General features: G+C 42.4%; 1 long non-coding RNA gene across 1 annotated transcript in view; it reads right to left on the reverse strand.

The window, feature by feature from the left end:
* Positions 1-1,455: 1,455 nt before the first annotated feature.
* Positions 1,456-18,123, reverse strand: part of LOC308238991 — a 66,898-nt gene continuing 50,230 nt past the window's right edge. Inside the window, exons 2-3 of the long non-coding RNA XR_013959674.1 lie at positions 3,963-4,245; positions 1,456-2,393 (exon numbers count right to left, since the gene is read on the reverse strand). This is a non-coding gene — a long non-coding RNA (uncharacterized lncRNA). The remainder of the gene's footprint in view (positions 2,394-3,962; positions 4,246-18,123) is intronic.

An 18,123-nucleotide genomic window follows, 5' to 3' on the forward strand; every position in this document is an offset into this window, starting at 1 on the left:
AAAACAGACACCAGAAGAGTTATCAGCCCTTGTGGGTTCTGGGAAAAAGGGGGGTTCTGATTCTTCCAATTATAAAGGTCGGAGGTGGTGAACGGAACATAAGTCCTTAGGTGGACGCCGCGAGAGTCTGTCTCTCCTACCTCTCTCAGGGGGAGTTGTGCCACTGGTCGGTTGTCACCAAAAAGGGCTCCTGACCTAGTATGGGGAGGGCTCAGGGGGAAGTCATTGGGGTGGGACTCCCCCTGCAAGGTGGAAGAATCGGGCGCCATCGGGAGGTCCGGTCCAGCCGCACCTCCCTGTGGCAAAGGTGGATACTCTCTCTTGGTTCGGGGCTCCTCCCGAGACCCAGCGGTGGTGGCTGAGTCGGCTGCGGCCACGTAGGGAGGCGGACGGGGAGCTCTTGGTCCCGGGATCGGGTCCTCCTCTGGGGCGTCCAAAATCGGGGGAGCCGAGGGGGCCCGCAGTGGTTTCCCGCTGCGCCCCCCGGGTGACTTCGCCACTGAGATAGACCTAGTGGGTCTCTTTCCCAATTTTTCTCTAGACTGGGGGCAACCACAATCCTTCAGCCATTTGGGGTTATCAAACAGGACATCAATCCAGATGTCGATGTAAGGAATTTGGTTCGGGTGTCCGGGATTGCCATAAACTACGCGCCAGACTCCCGTACAGGGTCCCATATCTAGGGTCCCTGTTGAAGGCCAATTAACCCCAAACATTGGCCATTCTAATTCACAGAATCTCCGAAGGGTGAAAGCATCTACCGACACCCCGTAGCTCTCCCCTCTCTTCCTGAAGACAGTAAAGTTCTTTATCATACACTCAAGGGGACTCAAAGGGCCAGTTTTACTGCCTCCTTGACCCATCTTAGCCCTCGACCCGATTCTCCACACACTGTAAAGAGACAAAGAAGCAAAACAAAACAAAAAAGCCGACAAACAACACTTCCCTCACTATCAGCCGCGGCCGCACAGACACTTCATCAACCATTCATACAACCAGACCAGGTTCCTCAATAAACCTGTAACCGGGCCTCAGTGGTCGTCACCACTTTGGCTGTGAACAGGGAGTTTTGCGGCGTCCCGCCTCCCTTAGTTCACTACTGAGGTACGTACCATACCAAACCAGACCAGACCAGACCAGAAATACGAAAACGAAACAGGCCTGACTTACCGGCGCCGCGCAGGCAGGGACAGGAACGTTGCGGAGCTCCGGGGAACGGGGTGAGATTTGAAGGGGCTTAACGAGAAGCCCCCTTAGTGCTATCTCGCTGGGGCCTCCAAATGTAACGGAGCGCGTCCCCTGGAGATAGACCACCGAGACCAATTGGATCAAACAGGGAAAAGTTTATTGCAGATTCAAATCTGGGCCCCGCCGTAGCTGACGCAGCAGCAGGCAAGTGCCATGGCGAGAGCGCCGTTGAAAGGGGCAGTCCCTTCCTTTATACCCCTTCCCTCTATAACCGTTGGCCTGGCATTCCCTGATTGGCCCCTTTGAATGACCCGCGAATGTGGGACCCCTTTGTCCTGGACTTTTCCTAATACGGTTCGCTCGCGCAGTGAGGAAGTTCTACACCGGACCTTTCCCTATATGGGTTGTTTGTTACAGAGACAGCTCTGTAATGCCTCTGGCAGGTAGGGGAGTGGTGGTCAGGCAGAAACTATTTCTTTTATTTATGGAATGGGGAGTTCTATAGTGCCTGCGGGGGGTGACCTTTCCAAGTGGTTGTTTTAAATTTTTCTACTCTGACTCTAGACCCCGAGGTCTAGTCCCTTCCTGCCCTCCACAGTTCCCACCCTACTTACAGATCACGACTTCTGCAGCTGATCGTGGGCTTTGTGTGCAGTGAATTTCCCTCACCTATATGGTGAATTCTTCCCCACCTTTTCGGTGTAATCTTCCTTTCTTCGCTCTAGGCGAAATCATCCCCTCCAGAGGTCCCACGTCGAAGGCAATAGTTGTGAGGGTCCCACGTTGGCCTGCCAGTTGCGAGTGTCCCCCCCACGTCCCACGTGGTTCAGGGTTCAGGTTAGGGTGCGGGGTTCGGGCTCTGGAGGCCACACACAAATGAAAGAGACTAGACAAGAAAATATTAATTTGGGAATTGGGGGCCAGGTGGAAGCCCAAGAGAGAACTCCGATTTGCTCTGGCCTTGCCATCCTTTTTATTCAGGTCTTGGGGTACACCCATAGCCCTTAGGCAGGCAATTCTAGTAATAGCTCGATGATAGCCCGTCAGCAAGGCTTTACATAAGACTAAAAGGTGGAAGTTGCTTCAGGTACCTTTGTCTCCACCAGACAGTGGGTGGTTGGCTCTGACCCTTGCCAGATCCTCAAGGTTGACCAGCCTTCCGGGTTCCTTGTCCACACCTCTCTGTTAGTGAAGGCAATGGGCAGCTTCCAACAGAAGGGAGACAATAAGAGGAAAATACATTACAGAGGTGATAAATTAGAATTTTGAGAGAAGAACCTAATTAGGCAACAACCAGTCTTTGTCACAGCATTTTCGTGTTACCAGTGAGATTGTGCCTCTTGGAATGAAGCTGCGTGAGAGGAGTGTGGTTCAAAGAATTATGTGACGAAAAATGATGTGAAATGTTATGGCCTCAACAACCTGGGTTTGGAGTCAGAATGGTGAAGTGTGATGCCATGTTTTTTGGTGTCTTGGAGGGAAAATTGAGAGACAACAAGCATATTACCTAACAAGACCAGTGCCAAATCACTCACACTCCCTTTATGTGCAACAACTCGCATTACCCTAAGTTCCTGACACCACTGTTATTGAGAAGGGGCAGTTTGACTCACATTGAGGCCCAGAGCACAGGTATCTTCTATCTGCTCAACTCCCTTTATTGTGGAAGACACAGCATCATAGGAATGTAAGGAAAGATTGACTTTGATGGGACTGAGGCCTAGTATCTTCTCTGATGTGGGGAGTAGAGGAAACAGATGGATGTGGTGGATTAAGACTATGACAGACTTGGAATATTAGAAGAGAATCTTATCATGGTCTGTACTGTCCCCACAATGACAGGATATGAACTTTGAGGATGTGGTCATTGCCTTCTCTCAGGAGGAGTGGGTGCTCCTTGATGAGGCTCAGAGACGTCTGTACTGCGATGTGATGCTGGAAGTGTTTGCACTTGTAGCATCTGTAGGTAAGAACTTCACATCTCTCCTAGGGTCCTGAGATGATGTTCTCTCTTACTTTATTCCCCAGGCATTGCACTCTCTCTCTCTCTCTCAGACAGACCATGGGTTCTGCAAATATTCCTAACTGTCTTTTCAAATGTACTATGGCTGCCAGTGCTGAGCACTGTGGAAAGCCCTGAGCAATAGACTCCACAAACTTTTCTTACAACATTTGCCTCAGAAAGTGAAGGATGTTTCTGGGAGTAAGGGGTCTTACAGACACCTTAATTGATCCCACCTGTTGTTTCTCTTCCTTGGAGGGTGACTACATTCAGATCCATGGCTTCCACTTCTGCCCCTTTCCTATAGCTAAATTCCTGGTGACTCTCTGTGCCAGATTATGGTTTTTACTTGCATGAAACATGTACTGTTCTTGTAAGACCCTCCTTCATACCAGGAACCAGCTCTTTTCCATCAGTGTTCAGAAGCAGGTGCCACTGGCTACACCACATTTCTACTTTATCATTTACCTACTTTACTCTTTCTGACATGTCATTTCACCTGTGACTTCCTGGCTTTCGGCTATGTTCACCTTTATGGCATTTTTACATCATCTGCTCCTCTGCATTGCTGCCTCTGCTGTATTCTTTAACACTGACTTACACATGTGTTATGAAGTGCACTTACATGCTTAAGAAGGTTTCAAACACCAGCTACTCGTTTATTGAATTTTTCTTCAAATAAGAGATAAGGAAAATTCTGCAGTTTTTCTATGTCACGAGCAGACAAGCCCTGCTGAACACTGTTAGCCTAAGGAAGGGCTGGAAGTCTTACCTCTCTTCCATGTGGTGCTTCCCATCTTTGTGTCATATTCCTGGTGTGGTCTTCCTTCCTTTATGATCTGCAGAGGCCCAGAACTTCACAGAAGCCTCTTATTAATGCTTCCTTCACATCTCTTCTGAAAACTGCATGAAGTCCAGGTGTCATGGTCCACACACTTTTGTAATGAAACTTCCCCCTGTCACCACAGTCCTCATTCATTTCCTCACCTTTTTTCTGTTTTCAGGTTGTTGGCATGAAGAGGATGATGAGGAGGCCTGTTCTGATCAGAGTGTTTCTGTACAAGGAGAGTCACATGTCAGGGCTTCTAAGACAGCTCCCGCAACCCAGAAGTCACATTCCTGTAAGCAGTGTTTCTCAGTGTTAAAAGATATTTTGCACCTGACTGAGTCACAAGCAGAATAGTTTGAGCAGAAAGCCATCTTCAGTGACGCATGTGTGAGATATTTCTGTTTCAGCGCAAACCCTCACCAGCAACAGAAGGATGTCAGTGGAAAAGCCTCCTGGAAAGAAGCTATGGACAGGCCCTCATTTGTGACCAGGTGTAGCTTCTATTTATCAGAGGAGCCTTCAAACAAGAAGGAGGTTGGGAAAGACGTCCAAGCTCCCTCAGAGCTGCTTCAGCCTCAGGCCTCTCAGAACACTGAGGAGCCACACAGTGGCAGTGAGGTTTCCCAAGAATATCTCAGTGAAAAAAGTCATCACCAGTGGGCGGAATGTGCAATAACTGCCAGCCACCACCAGAAAGTTGTTGAATCTCAGGGTGTATGTTCTGGAGAACTGAGTTATGAGTGTGACAAATGTAGCAAAGTTTTCAGACGAATCTTTCACCTCATTCAACATAAGAGAGTTCATAGTGGAGAAAAGCCATATGAGTGTACAGGTTGTGGGAAGTCCTTCAGTCAAAGTTCTACCCTCATTCAACATCGGAGAATTCACACTGGAGAAAAGCCTTATAAGTGTAGTGATTGTGGGAAGTCCTTCAGATGTAAGTCTGATGTCAATAAACACCAGCGTGTTCACACTGGAGAAAAGCCATATGAGTGCAGTACTTGTAGGAAGTCCTTCAGTAAGAGTTCTACCCTCAAGAAACATCATAGAATTCACACTGGAGAAAAAACTTATAAATTTAGTGACTGTGGGAAGTCCTTCAGATGTATGTCTGATGTCAGTACACACCAGCAAGTTCACACTGGAGAAAAGTTTTATAAGTATAGTGATTGTGGGAAGTCCTTTAGTCAGAGTTCTAACCTCACTCAACATCAGAGAGTTCACATTGGAGAAAAGCCTTATAAGTGTAGTGATTGTGGGAAGTCCTTCAGAAGTAAGTCTGACGTCAATAAACACCAGCAAGTTCACACTGGAAAAAAGCCATATGAGTGTATAGGTTGTGTGAAGTCTTTCCGTGTGAGATCTACCATCATTAAACATCAGAGAATACACACCGGAGAAAAGCCTTATAAGTGTAGTGATTGTGGGAAGTCTTCAGAAGTAAGTTTTATGTCAATAAACACCAGCGAGTTCACACTGGGGAAAAGCCTTATGAGTGTACAGATTGGGGAAAATCTTTTACTCAAAAATGTGGCCTTATAAGACACCTGAGACTTCACACTGGAGAAAAGCCTTAAATGTGTAGGGAATGTTTTCTTTTTGTTGCCCAGAATAACAGCACTGAAGGAGACACATTTACCTTAACACACCTCATTTTTATCAGAACATACACTCTGCTAGATTCCTCATAAGTTTCAGGTACAAGTGAGGTTATAAGGAGCTGCTTGCACTTGCTATCCTGCCCAGGTCTACTACGTGATTGATGTCACTGTGAAGGTTTATGGCTAAAGTGATTTCACCTCTACCACCTAGTTCATGTGAACAGTGTGAATCAGTCCAAACCCTTCATGCTCTCTTGTGCTTGAATAAATTCTAAATACTCTGAACACACTCTAGCCGGTTTGGCACAGTGGATAAAATATTGGCCTGCAGACAGAAGGGTCCTGGATTTGATTCTGGTCAAGGGCACATGCTGGGGCTATGGGCTCGATCTCCAGTGTGGTGTATGCAGGAGGCAGCTGATCATTGATTCCCTCTCACCATTGATGTTCCTATATCTCTCTACCTCTCCCTTCTTCTCTGAAATAAATATAAAAATATTCTTTTTCATAAAAGATCAATTGGCAAAATTTAAATTAATTCTCAGTTTTATAAATAAATAAATACTCTGAACCCTTGGCAGGATCTTCATTCCTTTCTCTCTGACTAGGGAATGGGCCTGACTCAGGGTTTGTCCAGAATATCCATCTGTAGCAAAGAAGTAGTCCCTCTTAAGGTGGTTCTCACATTGTGCTGTGAAGATTGGCTTAGATTCTATTTCACCAATCTGAACCCCACTGGTTCTGGTTTATGATATCTCAGTAAAGATGAATTTTTTGTTGTACCTTTCATTGTTTTGGTTCTATTCACTTCCTGCTATGTTTTGAAAGTGCTGTTGTGATCTGTCAGCATGTAGATGTGAACAGATATTGTGGGGACATCAAACCTTCAGTGCATCAAGAGGGGAGAATGATGGCAGAAAATAAATCTTTTTCCAAAACCGGCTTATTTTGCATTGCTGCCAAAGGCCTTGAAAAAAATAAGGCATGATATTGTGGTTTTAATTTACATACTGGTACCTTGGTTATTGGTGAGGTCAGTGGTCACCCAGAAGAGGAGGGTTTTGCTGTCCTTCTGTGAACAATATGAATTTTGTTCTCTGTTCACAGTATGTGTTACATAAGTCTCAGCAATGTTTAGGGGAACTCCTCCCCGCGTACTGCAAAGGAGCCATGTACCATGAAGTATGAAATTTTATGTCTTTTGACATTTGTTGTAAGACTCTGAGGTAACCTACTATTGAGACAGAAACACTGTATTCATAGTGATGGGAGAGACTGCAGTAAATTAGATGGAAAATGTCTCTTCTGAACACAGATGCAGAAATATTCCTGGGCCTGTGGCTTGCGTGACCTTTGTGTACAGACATTCTCGGGACCTCCAAAACTGTTTCCTGTAGCTGAAGTCATTGGAAGAGAAAACAATTTAATGGTTTTTTGAATTCCCCTGGTCTCTATTCAGTGTTCCCCTCAAGGTCATTCCTCAGTATGTAAGAACTCAAGGCTGGAGGAAGGATAATGCTGTAATCAGTCTCAGGATGTGTCTTTTGTAACCAGTCAGCATTCCTGTTGGTTCCCATGGCAGCAGTTTTCACTGCTTGCCAATATTTGCTGCCATTGAGGCAAATCTGTTCCTCCCAGGAAATGAGAACTGACATGCAAGAAAGTGCACTTTTCTAATGAGTGTTTTTTGTGTGAGCCTTGACCTAGAGATAAAGCTGTGGACCCACTACAGGTGAAATCTTTTCTGTCACTATATTCAAAGTGTGTCAAAAGTACACTTCCAGTTGTGAGTACACAAAAGGTACTGCTTGTGTTTTTAAAAATACCTTTGTTTTATTTATTTATTTATTTATTTATTTATTTATTTGGAAAAGAGGAGCTAAGTGGGGAGAGAGAGAGTGATAAACATACATGAGCTCTCTCCTGCACAACCCTTACTGGGGACCCAGGAGGAACTGTGTACTGACCTGGAATTGAACCAGGACGTTTCAGTGCACTGATGACACCCACGCAGCTGAGTTGTGCAATGAAAGCAGAGTTTATTCTGGTATTTTTATGCATTCACTAGAGGCATGGTGCATGAAATTTGTGCACTGGGGGTGGTGTCCCTCAGGTGGGCCTGCACCCTCTCCAATCTGAGGCCCCTTCAGGTATGGCTGACTGCCGGTTTAGGCCTAAATCGGAAGTCAGACATCCCTCTCACAATCCGGGACTGCTGGCTCCCAATTGCTTCCTGCCTACCTGCCTTATTGACCCTATCCACTTCTGTCTGCCAGCCTGATCACCCCCTAAACACTTGCCTGCCAGCCTCATTGATGCCAAATTCCCCCCTGCTTGCCCTATCGTCCCCACCAGCCCTCCACTGCTGACCCGGTCGCCCCCAACTCCCCTCCGCTGCTGGCCATCTTGTGGTGGACATCTTGTGACCACATGGGGGCGGCCATCTTGTTTGAGGGTGTGATGGTCAATTTGCATATCATCTCTTAATTACATAGGATTATTTTTCATACCAACAACTCTAATCCTACATTTTCCACACTGTATATTTTCCTCCTGCCCTTTTATATTGCTTTCTGACTTTCCCAGTCTTCCATGCAATCATTCCTTTTCCATCCTTTATATTAGATTAGTTCATATTTTTCTTAATTTTAAATGCACTATAAGGTGCATACTTTTTTACAAATACTGATATCCTTAATGCCACAGATATTCTGAGATCCAATACAGATGCTTATGTGAGTCTTGAGTTTGTTTTATTGCTGAGTAGTATTGTATTCTATTGATAGCAACTTCATCTATTAATCTCTCTATAAAACTAGTGGCTCGGTGCACAAAATTTGTGCACATTAAAAGGAAATTAGTCAGAGGAAATATTTTAATATTGCTATTTGCCCTTTCTCTGTAATAGAAGTGTTAGAGATGAAAGGAAATTAGTAAAATGTATATGAAAATAATATATAAATTTATTAATAAATAAATGGTAACAAAAGGATATAACAACAACAGGCATGATATAAAAACAAAAACATGACATGAAAACAACAAAAACATGATATAAAAACAACAGTGATGGAAACAATGACTGATAAAGTGATTAAACTTATTCTAATATCTCCCTGTACACCACATTAAGAGTGAAAACACTTTCAGAGTGCTTGACTAATTTCCCTTGGGATGAAGTATTTAGAACTTTAATGTCACATGCTCTTCGAACTCAAGAGAAAGCAACATATAACTGACCATGTGCGAAAATGGGTTCAGGTAGGAATATTCCTACTCTGTCTAGAGTTTGTCCTTGTGACTTATTAATAGTCATCGCAAATGCTGGCATCACGGGAAACTGTCGTCGAATCAGTTTAAATGGGAGGCCAGTGTCAGATGGGGACAAATCAATTCTTGGAATCAGAACAACCTCTCCCTCTGCAGATCCTGTTAATACTTCAGCTTCGATAATGTTAGGTCATAATCTTTTGATAATAAATCTGGTACCATTACAAAGGCCCCATTTACTATTAAGATTTCTCAATAGCATGATGATTGCACCCTCTTTCAATTTTAATTTATGACATGGCATTCCCGAAGGAGTAATACTATTAAGAAATTTGATGGCAAATTTTTCCTTTTCATCATCATCTGTTGAGTCAAATGGAATCATCACTCAAATATGTGTGAAAACCTCCATCGAGTATATCCAAAATTTCTTCATTTAATTTTTGAATGTGATCATTTTTGGACAAAGAATCGCACATTTAGATATATAGGTATATTTTAATATTATCTATAGATATGCTATTTCCAAAGATAGCTTCAGTAATAGACCCATTACAAATCATTTCACAGGGGATTTCAATAATATCCATTCCTAAATGAAAACTGCTATCAAGTTTGCCATCTCCAAGTTTTACTAACCATTCTCTATAAGCAGAATCCTCTGATCTCTCATTTGCTGTAAGAGACAAGTTTCTGAAACATCCCCAAACATCACAGTATTTTAAACTCGTTTGTGCTATGGCCGATCGCATAGCATGTGGTACAATACTGAGACATTGTCGAAAATCCCCTCCAAGAAGGAGAACTTTCCCACCAAATACAACATTCAAATTCATTATTTCTCTTAGTAATCTATCTATGGCGTTTATAGCATGACTGGATGTCATGGTGCATTCATCACTAATGAGAAGTTGGGCCTTTTTAATAGTTTTAGCAACTTCACTGTTTATATCGAGTCTAGAAATTGAAGTTTCATTTAACGGAACTGGTAATTTATATTGGGAATGAAAGGTTCTTCCACCGAGAAGTAAATTTGCAGCAGCTCCTGTAGACGCTGTGGGTAAAACAGTACCACCACGACCTCTAATATAATGTATTAAAACTTTATACAGATGTGGGGAGCAGCTACAGTGTTTGGACAGGTTCAAGCCTTGAACTGATGAGAGGGCACAGTCCTCTCATTGCCACGTGCAAGTCCCAGCTTGGAGGGAAGGGCCCTCCCAGCACAATTATAGCTAACAGCTAAGGTTGTGGGCTTGAACTTATGGTCCAAACACGTACGTAAGTGTTGTGGGCTTGAGAGAGTTCAGTAAAATCTAAGTTCAGATGTAGCTGAGTAGGATTGAACCCCACGAGAATGTTGTAAACATCTTGATTACACCCTTACTTTGCCTCGTGGCATCTGCTATAAAATAAAGACACGACTTGTGGACGCGGTCGCTGTCTCAGAGAAGCAGCGTCCCACCGAGAGCCAGCTTTCATTCTCTTCTCTGTCTTTTCTAAGCCTTTCACCAGCCCCACTCAAGCTCACCCTTGGCCGTGCAGGCGCAGCACATACAGATATGCAGGTGAATAGGATTCCTAGCTGACAGGCCCCTGACAGCAATCTGGCCACCTGTCAATTCCATGAGGAATGGGGCTCCCTCTTCCCTCCTGTCAGAGTCCGGGGTGCAAGTGAATGGGGTTCCTGGCTGGCAGGCCACTGACAGCAAGCTATCCAACAGCAGATTCTGTGAGGAATGGGGCTCCCGCTTCCCTCCTGTCAGGGTCTGGTGTGAAGGCCGTCCACACCCCCTGTTGGGCCAGACCCAGAGTTCTACCTCGCCATGGCCTCCACCGCAGCAACCCAGGACTGACTGCCTCTGGGCGCTCCTGGCGCTCCGAGGGGGGGTTCTTCTCTCAGACCTCATGGGAAACAGCTCGGGAGGGCGCAGCTGTTGCCAAGGCCACCCCTACATGACTGACTTCCTTCCTGTTGGTTGAACTTACGTCGTGATGGTGTTACACCCAGGGTTTTTATATAAATATATTGGTCATTTCCAGATTTGGGGTATTATAAATAAATCTGTTTGGAATATTTGCGTTCAGTTATTTTTATAGACAGATCTTTTACTAATAAAAAAATTGCAGTCTAGGTTAATGTTTCACATTTGCAGAACTGTGAACTAAAACTGTCATATACGCCCTGACTGGTTTGGCTCAGTGGATAGAGGGCCAGCCTAGGGACTGAAAGGTCCCAGGTTCGATTCCAGTCAAGGGCATGTACCTTGGTTGCAGGCACATCCCCAGTGGGAGGTGTGCAGGAGGCAGCTGATCGATGTTTGTCTCTCATCGATGTTTCTAACTCTCTATCCCTGTCCCTTCTTCTCTGTAAAATATCAATAAAATATCAATAAATAAATAAATAAATAAATAAATAAATAAATAAAATTGTCATATACTTTGCCTACACACCCAGGCACAGTATATAAAAATTCCAGTGTTGTCCAACCCTGCCATCACATTTGGTAGTTAATCTTTTTAAGTATTAGGCCTGGAATTGCCTATATGTGAAATTGCTTTCATTTTATTTCTATTCCATAAGAATTTTTGATGAAAATTTTTGATACATTTATTTATATTGTCTTGATGTCCTTTGTTAAAATGTTGGCTCAGAATTTTTGCCTATTTTAAAATAATTTATTATTTTAACCAATATGTGGACATTTCACAATTTGAGATATATATTTGAATTTCACTCATTCATCAATAACTCAAATGACTTCTTTGTTATATGGAACTATAGGTTTTGAATACATTAAGGAAAACTGCTTTTCTCAATTTCTATTCTACGTCCAATTAAAGCCACATGTACCTTATATTTACAGGTTTTATATGCATGGTTAACATTCTACACCACTCTTATAAGCATTCAATAATATATTAAGTAAAGTCTAAGTTCATAATCTTTGTTAATTTCCCTCATGTAAATACCCTCATTGTGGTTAGTTTCCAACTGCCAAAATGATGGCACTGAACAAGGATATGATAAGATAATTCAGTAGCAAATCATTATATTTTACTAGAGGCCCAGTTCATGAAATCCATGCATGTGGGTTGGGGGGTTGGGGGAAGTGGGGAATCCCCTCAGCCCGAACTGCACCTTTAGCAAACTGGGACCCCTCAGGGGATGTCTGACAGCCAGTAAGGCCCAATTGAGCTTATAGTGGCAGTGGGGCATCCCTATTGCAATCTGGGACTGCTGACTCCTATCTGCTCTCCTGCCTGCCTGTGATGCTCTTAACTGCTTGCCTGCCTGGCTTATCGTCCCTAACCCCTCTGCCTACCTGCCTGATCTTATGACCTCTGAAATAGTGGTGTCCTTGGACTGTCTTACATCTGTTCTAGTGCTTAGACCTGGGGATACTGGAACCTTTTATTAATCTTTCCCGCATGCCACATACTTTCAGGCAATTGCATGGAAACAGTACATTATGTATTATACATGTTTGTATCAGATCATCCCCACAGTCAACATTCATTTCCTTATCATTCTGTGTTTAGGAGGTTTTTATCATAAAACGAAAGATAAGGTGCCAACTTCTGAGCAGAGTGTATCTGTGGAAGAAGAGTCACAGATCAGGGCTTCTAAGACAGTTCCAGCAAGCCAGGAGGTCCTTCTGTGTAAGCATTGTTTCTCAGTGTTAAAATATACCCTGAAAATGACTTAGTTAGAAACAGCATTTTTTGTACAGAAATAATTCTTTGGGGATCCATTTGTGAGAGTCTTCTCTTTGAATGAGAATCCTCATCAGCAACAGAGGGATGCTAGTGAAGGAAAGACCTGGAAAGAAGATGTGGGCAGAGCTTCGTTTGATTCCAAAATCAGCTTCTACTTATCTTGAATGCCTTCAACCAGGAAGGAGATTTAGGAAGACTTTTCAACCACGTCATATCATCCCCAGTACCACTCAACTCTTATCACTGAGGATCCACACTGGCAGTGAGATTTCACAAGAATGTATTGATGGAAAAAGTATTCACCAGAGTGGTAAATGTGAAAATAGTGCCAGTCACAACCAGAAAGTTGTTCAACAGCAGGGTGTCTGCTCTGGAGAAGTGAATTATGAGTGTAAAAAGTGGGAATGTCTTAGAAGAACATTTAACCTAATTAGAAATAAGAGAATTCACATTGGATAAAAGCCCTATAAGTGGACTGGTTTTAGGAATTTCTTTAGTGAGAGCACTGCTCTCATTAAACACTGGAGAATTCACACTGTAGAAGAGCCATATGAATATATAGATTGGGGGAAGGCCTTCAGTCAAGGTCTACCCTCATTCAACATCACGCCATTCACCCTGGAAAAAAGAGGTATGTGTGTAGTTAATATGGGAATTCCTTCTCCTGAAGGTCTGATTTCACTAACCACCAGAAAGTTCACCCTAGAGAGTGTAGATATTGTAGGATGGCCTTTCCTCAAAGGTCTCTCCTCAGTAACTACCACAGATTTCACCTTGGAGAGAAGCCACATGAATATAGTGATTGTGGGAAGTCCTTCAATCAAAGGTCTACCTTCATACAATACCACAGAATTCACACTAAAGAAAAGAAGTATGAGTGTAGTAAATGTCTGAAATATTTCAGTCAAAGGTCTGACTTCAATGATTACCAGCGAGTTCACACTATAAAAAGCCATATGAGTGTACTGATTGTGGGAATTTCTTTAGTCATAGTGCCATCCTGATTCAAAATCAGAGAATTTACTCTGGAGAAAAGCCATATGAGTGTAGAGAATGTAGGATGTCCTTTCATCAAAGGTCTCACCTCACTAAACACCACAGAGTTCACAATGGAGAAAAGCTAAATGAATGTAGTGATTGTGGGAAGTCAGGCATTCGGAGGTCTCACTTCTCTGAACATCTCAGAGTTTATACCAGAGAAAAACCATTTAAATAGTGTGTGTGTGTGTGTGTGTGTGTGTGTGTGTGTGTGTGTGTGTGTGTGAAGTCCTTACATGCTATATTAACCCTTTAACCACAAGAGAGTTCACAGTAGAGAAAAGCGATGTGAGTGTAGTGATTGTGGGGAGTCCTTTAAGCATGGATCTAAGCTCATGGAAAACCACACAGATCACACTGGGGAAAGATCTCATGAGTGTGGTAAATGTAGAAAATCTTTTAGCCACAAACCTAGCCTGGTTATACACCCGGGAGTTCACACTGTAGAAAATCTAAAATGTGCAGGAAATGCTTTATTTTTCTTAGAATAATAACACTGAAGGAGATCCTTTGTCACACATTTATGTGACTTTAAATTCCTTTTAATGAAACAAACTCTGCTGGATTCACCATAAGTTTCAGATGCAAGTGAGGCTTGAAGGAGCTGCATTGCACTTGCTAACATGAACAGACCTACTACCCCATTGATGTCACAGCGAGTATTTGTGGCTGAAGAGGTTTTACCTGTAACACTTGGCTCACCTGAAGAGTGTGCTTCAGTCACAACCCCTGTGTGCTCAGGGGAAATGTATGCTGTGTTCTCACTTGTGCTTGAGAAAATTGTGATTACTCTGAGCTCTTGGCAGTGTCTTCATTCCTTTATCTCTGACTAGGGAGTGCAGCTGACGCAGGCTTCGTCCAGAGCACCCATCCTCAGCTAAGAAGTGCTACCTCTATGAGGGACATTGTGGTTCTCACAATATGCTGTGATGAATTGTTTCAGGTTCTAATTCACCAACCTACAAACTGCTTGCTGTCCTCTTTTCTGTTTTATGATCTTTCAATAAAGGTGTTTTTTCTTTTGTACCTTTAATTTTGGAGGTTATATTCACTGCTTTGGATGACTAGAAAGGAAAGTTGTGATCTGTCAGCATGGAGAGGTGAAAAGATATGATGGGGTCCCAAACTTTCTGTGCTTTGGAAGGCACATAGTAATGGCAGGAAATTACTATTTGTCCAATATTGTATTTTTTTGAATTGCTGTCCAAGACCTTAAAAATTGTCTGCATGACTTTGTGATTTTAATTTGCAGCCTGGTGCCTCTATTATTGCTAAGGTCAATGGTCACCCTGGAAAGGAAGCCTTTGTTGTGTTTCTGTGGAGAAAATTATTTATAGTCTCTGGTCACAGTTTGTATTACATAATTCTCAACAATGTTTAGGGAATTCTTCCCCACATACTGGAATGGAGCTATGTGACATGATGTACGAAATTTCATACCCTGGTGTCATCTTTTGTATGACTCTGAGGTTTAAATGGAACCTACACTAGGACATAATCACTTTACTCATAGTGAGTGGGAAAGATTTCAGTGAATTAGATGAAAAGTACCTCTTATGAACGTATTCCACAAATCATCAATGGTCTGTGGCTTTGTGATCTTTGCATACAGACATTGTCAGGGCTTCCAAAACTTTCCTGTGGCTGAAATCATTGGCAGAAAAAATAATCTCACAGTTTTTTTGGATTTCCCTGGACCATCTCAGGCATTCACCTCAAGGTTTCCTGATCAGGCAAGATCTCAAAGCTAGAGGAAGGGTAATCCTATACTCACCCCAAGGAAGTGTCTTTTGTAACCAGTCCACATCTGTGTTGATTCTGATGACAATAGTCTTCACTTCTTGCCAATATTTGCTGCCAATGAGGCAAGGCTGGTCCTCCCAGGAAATTAGGAGAGAGATGGTAGAGCCCATATAGGGTTGCCATTTTAATTTTCTAACAAGACAGAGATATCTAGGTCTTCATTTGGAAGCACTTTGTAAGGCTATATTTGGGAATATTTATAACTGAAATGCAACAAAATGTATTTTTCTAATGCATACTATTTGTTGAGGTTGGACAAATGAATGAAGCTGTAAAACCGTTACATGTGAAATAAATACAGTATATCTCTGACCCCATATACGGGTTAGGGCAAAAGTAGGCTTACAGATGTGAGTATGTAAAACAAAGAGCTTATTCTTTATTTTAAATAATTTTTATATAGTTAAAAATATATTCATTGACTTTTTAAAAAGGGAGGGAAGGGGAGACAGAAGAGAGAGAGAGAGAGAGAGAGAGAGAGAGAGAGAGAGAGAGATATGAGAAACATCAAATAGCTGCCTCCTGTTCGCCACCTACAGGGTATCCAGGCAAGTATGTTCCCTGTACAGGAATGGAACCAGTGATCTTTCAGGGAAAGAAATGGAGCCCAACCAACTGAAGTACAATGGCCAGGGAAGAGTTTATACTTGTATTATTATTTATTGAATTAATTTTCATACCAACAACTCTAAAGCTACTCTACCACACCCTATATTTACCTGCATCCTTTTATAATCTGTCTTCTGCCTTTCCCATCCCTAAATGTATTCATTCATTTTACTTCCTTTACAAGATTAGTTCATATTTTTCATAAATTGTAGGCACTATATAAGGTGTGTATTCTTTAACAAATATTGGTCTTTTTCATGTACAGAGTTATTTTGATATTCAACACTAATGTTATTTATGTTAAATGTTAATTATTATTTATTGCTGAGTAGTATTGTGTTCTGTGTATTAACACTTTATCTGTTGATCTGTCTATGGTGTTTGTTATTTCCAGATTTGGGATAGTATAAATAAATTTGCTGGATATATTGCATTCAGTTCTTTATATATATGTACTAGAGGCCCGGTGCACGAAATTCATGCATGGGGGAGGGTGTGTGTCCCTCAGCCCAGCCTGCACCCTCTCCAATCTGGGACTCCTCAAAGGAATTTCCAACTGCCCATTTAGGGGATTGGCCCTAAATGGGCAGTTGGACATTCCTCTCACAATCCAGGACTGCTGGCTCCCAACTGCTTGCCTGCCTGCCTGCCTGATTGTCCCTAACCACTTCTGCCTGCTAGCCTGATCAACTCCTAACCATTCCCCTGACAGCCTGATTGATTCCTAACTGCTCCCTTGCCAGCCCAATTGCCCCTAACAGCCTTCCCCTGCCAGGCTGGTCTCCCCTAACTGTCCTCCCCTGCAGGCCAGGTTGCCCCCAACTGCCCTCTTCTGCCAGCCCATTCATCCCTAACTGCCCTCCCCTGCTGGCCTGATCACCCACAACTGCCCTCCCCTGCTGGCCATCTTGTGGTGGCCATCTTGTGTACACATGGGGGTGGCCATCTTGTGTGTTGGAGTGATGGTCAATTTGTATATTACCTCTTTATTATATAGGATGTTTTACTTATCTAACTGTTACAGTGTAGGTGTGTGTTTTACTTTTGAAGATATGCAGAACTGTGATCTAAATAGTCATTCCCTTTGCCTTCCCAGAGACATACAATAATGAAAATTCTAGTTTTTCGTTATCCCTGTGAGCACATATGATGTTTAATATTTTTAAATTTTAGGCCCAAAAATCAGTACAGTGTTAACTTGTTTGGTTTTAAGTCCATTTCCATAAGAAATTTTTATGGTGAGCATTTCTTTATACATTTTCGTATACACCCTGTCTTTATCTCTTTTGTTGAATAGTCTAGTCAGAAACTTTTGTAATTTTTAAAATCAAGTTAGAATTTAACCAATAGGAGGCCAGTTCAGCATCAAAGACATCTGTATTCACTTCACTCATTCCTTAAGGACTCTACTGATTTGCCATTTGGAAATGTATGTTTTGAATACTGGAAGCAAAACAGTTTTTCTCAAATTTATGCACAATTTAATGCCCACTTGCATGATACACTTTTAAATTTAATTTATGTTGCTAACATTTTCCACCATTCATTTTAAGTCAAAGCATTCAATAGTACATTAAGTGAATTTAAGTTTTGTACTATTTGTCAATTTTCCTGGTGTTAAATACTCTCATCATGATCAGTTTCAAACTGACAAAATGTTGGCACTGAACATGAGCCTGCTACAATATTTCAGTAGCAAATCATTACATATTTTTTCCAACATGCTGATGCAGTAGGTACAAATATACTCAAGAACATTCATGATAAAATAGTAAAATAATGGTAAGTGGCAAGTTTTAATCATTTTTAAACATTGATGTAAGTGTAATTGATTTAAAACATACATCCAAAAAATATATTTTTATTGATTTCAGAGAGGAAGGGAGGGTGGGGGGAGAGAGAGAGAAACATCGATGATGAGAAAGAATCGCTGTTAGATTGCCTCCTTCATGCACCACAATATGAATCCAGCCCTCCACCTGAGCATGTATCCTGACCAGGAATCAATGAGTGACCTGCAGGGTCATAGGTTAACACTCAACCACTGAGCCACACCAGCTGGG

This window comes from Plecotus auritus (genome assembly GCF_963455305.1).
Source record: "Plecotus auritus genome assembly, chromosome: 15".
NCBI classification, from domain to species: Eukaryota; Metazoa; Chordata; class Mammalia; order Chiroptera; family Vespertilionidae; genus Plecotus; species Plecotus auritus.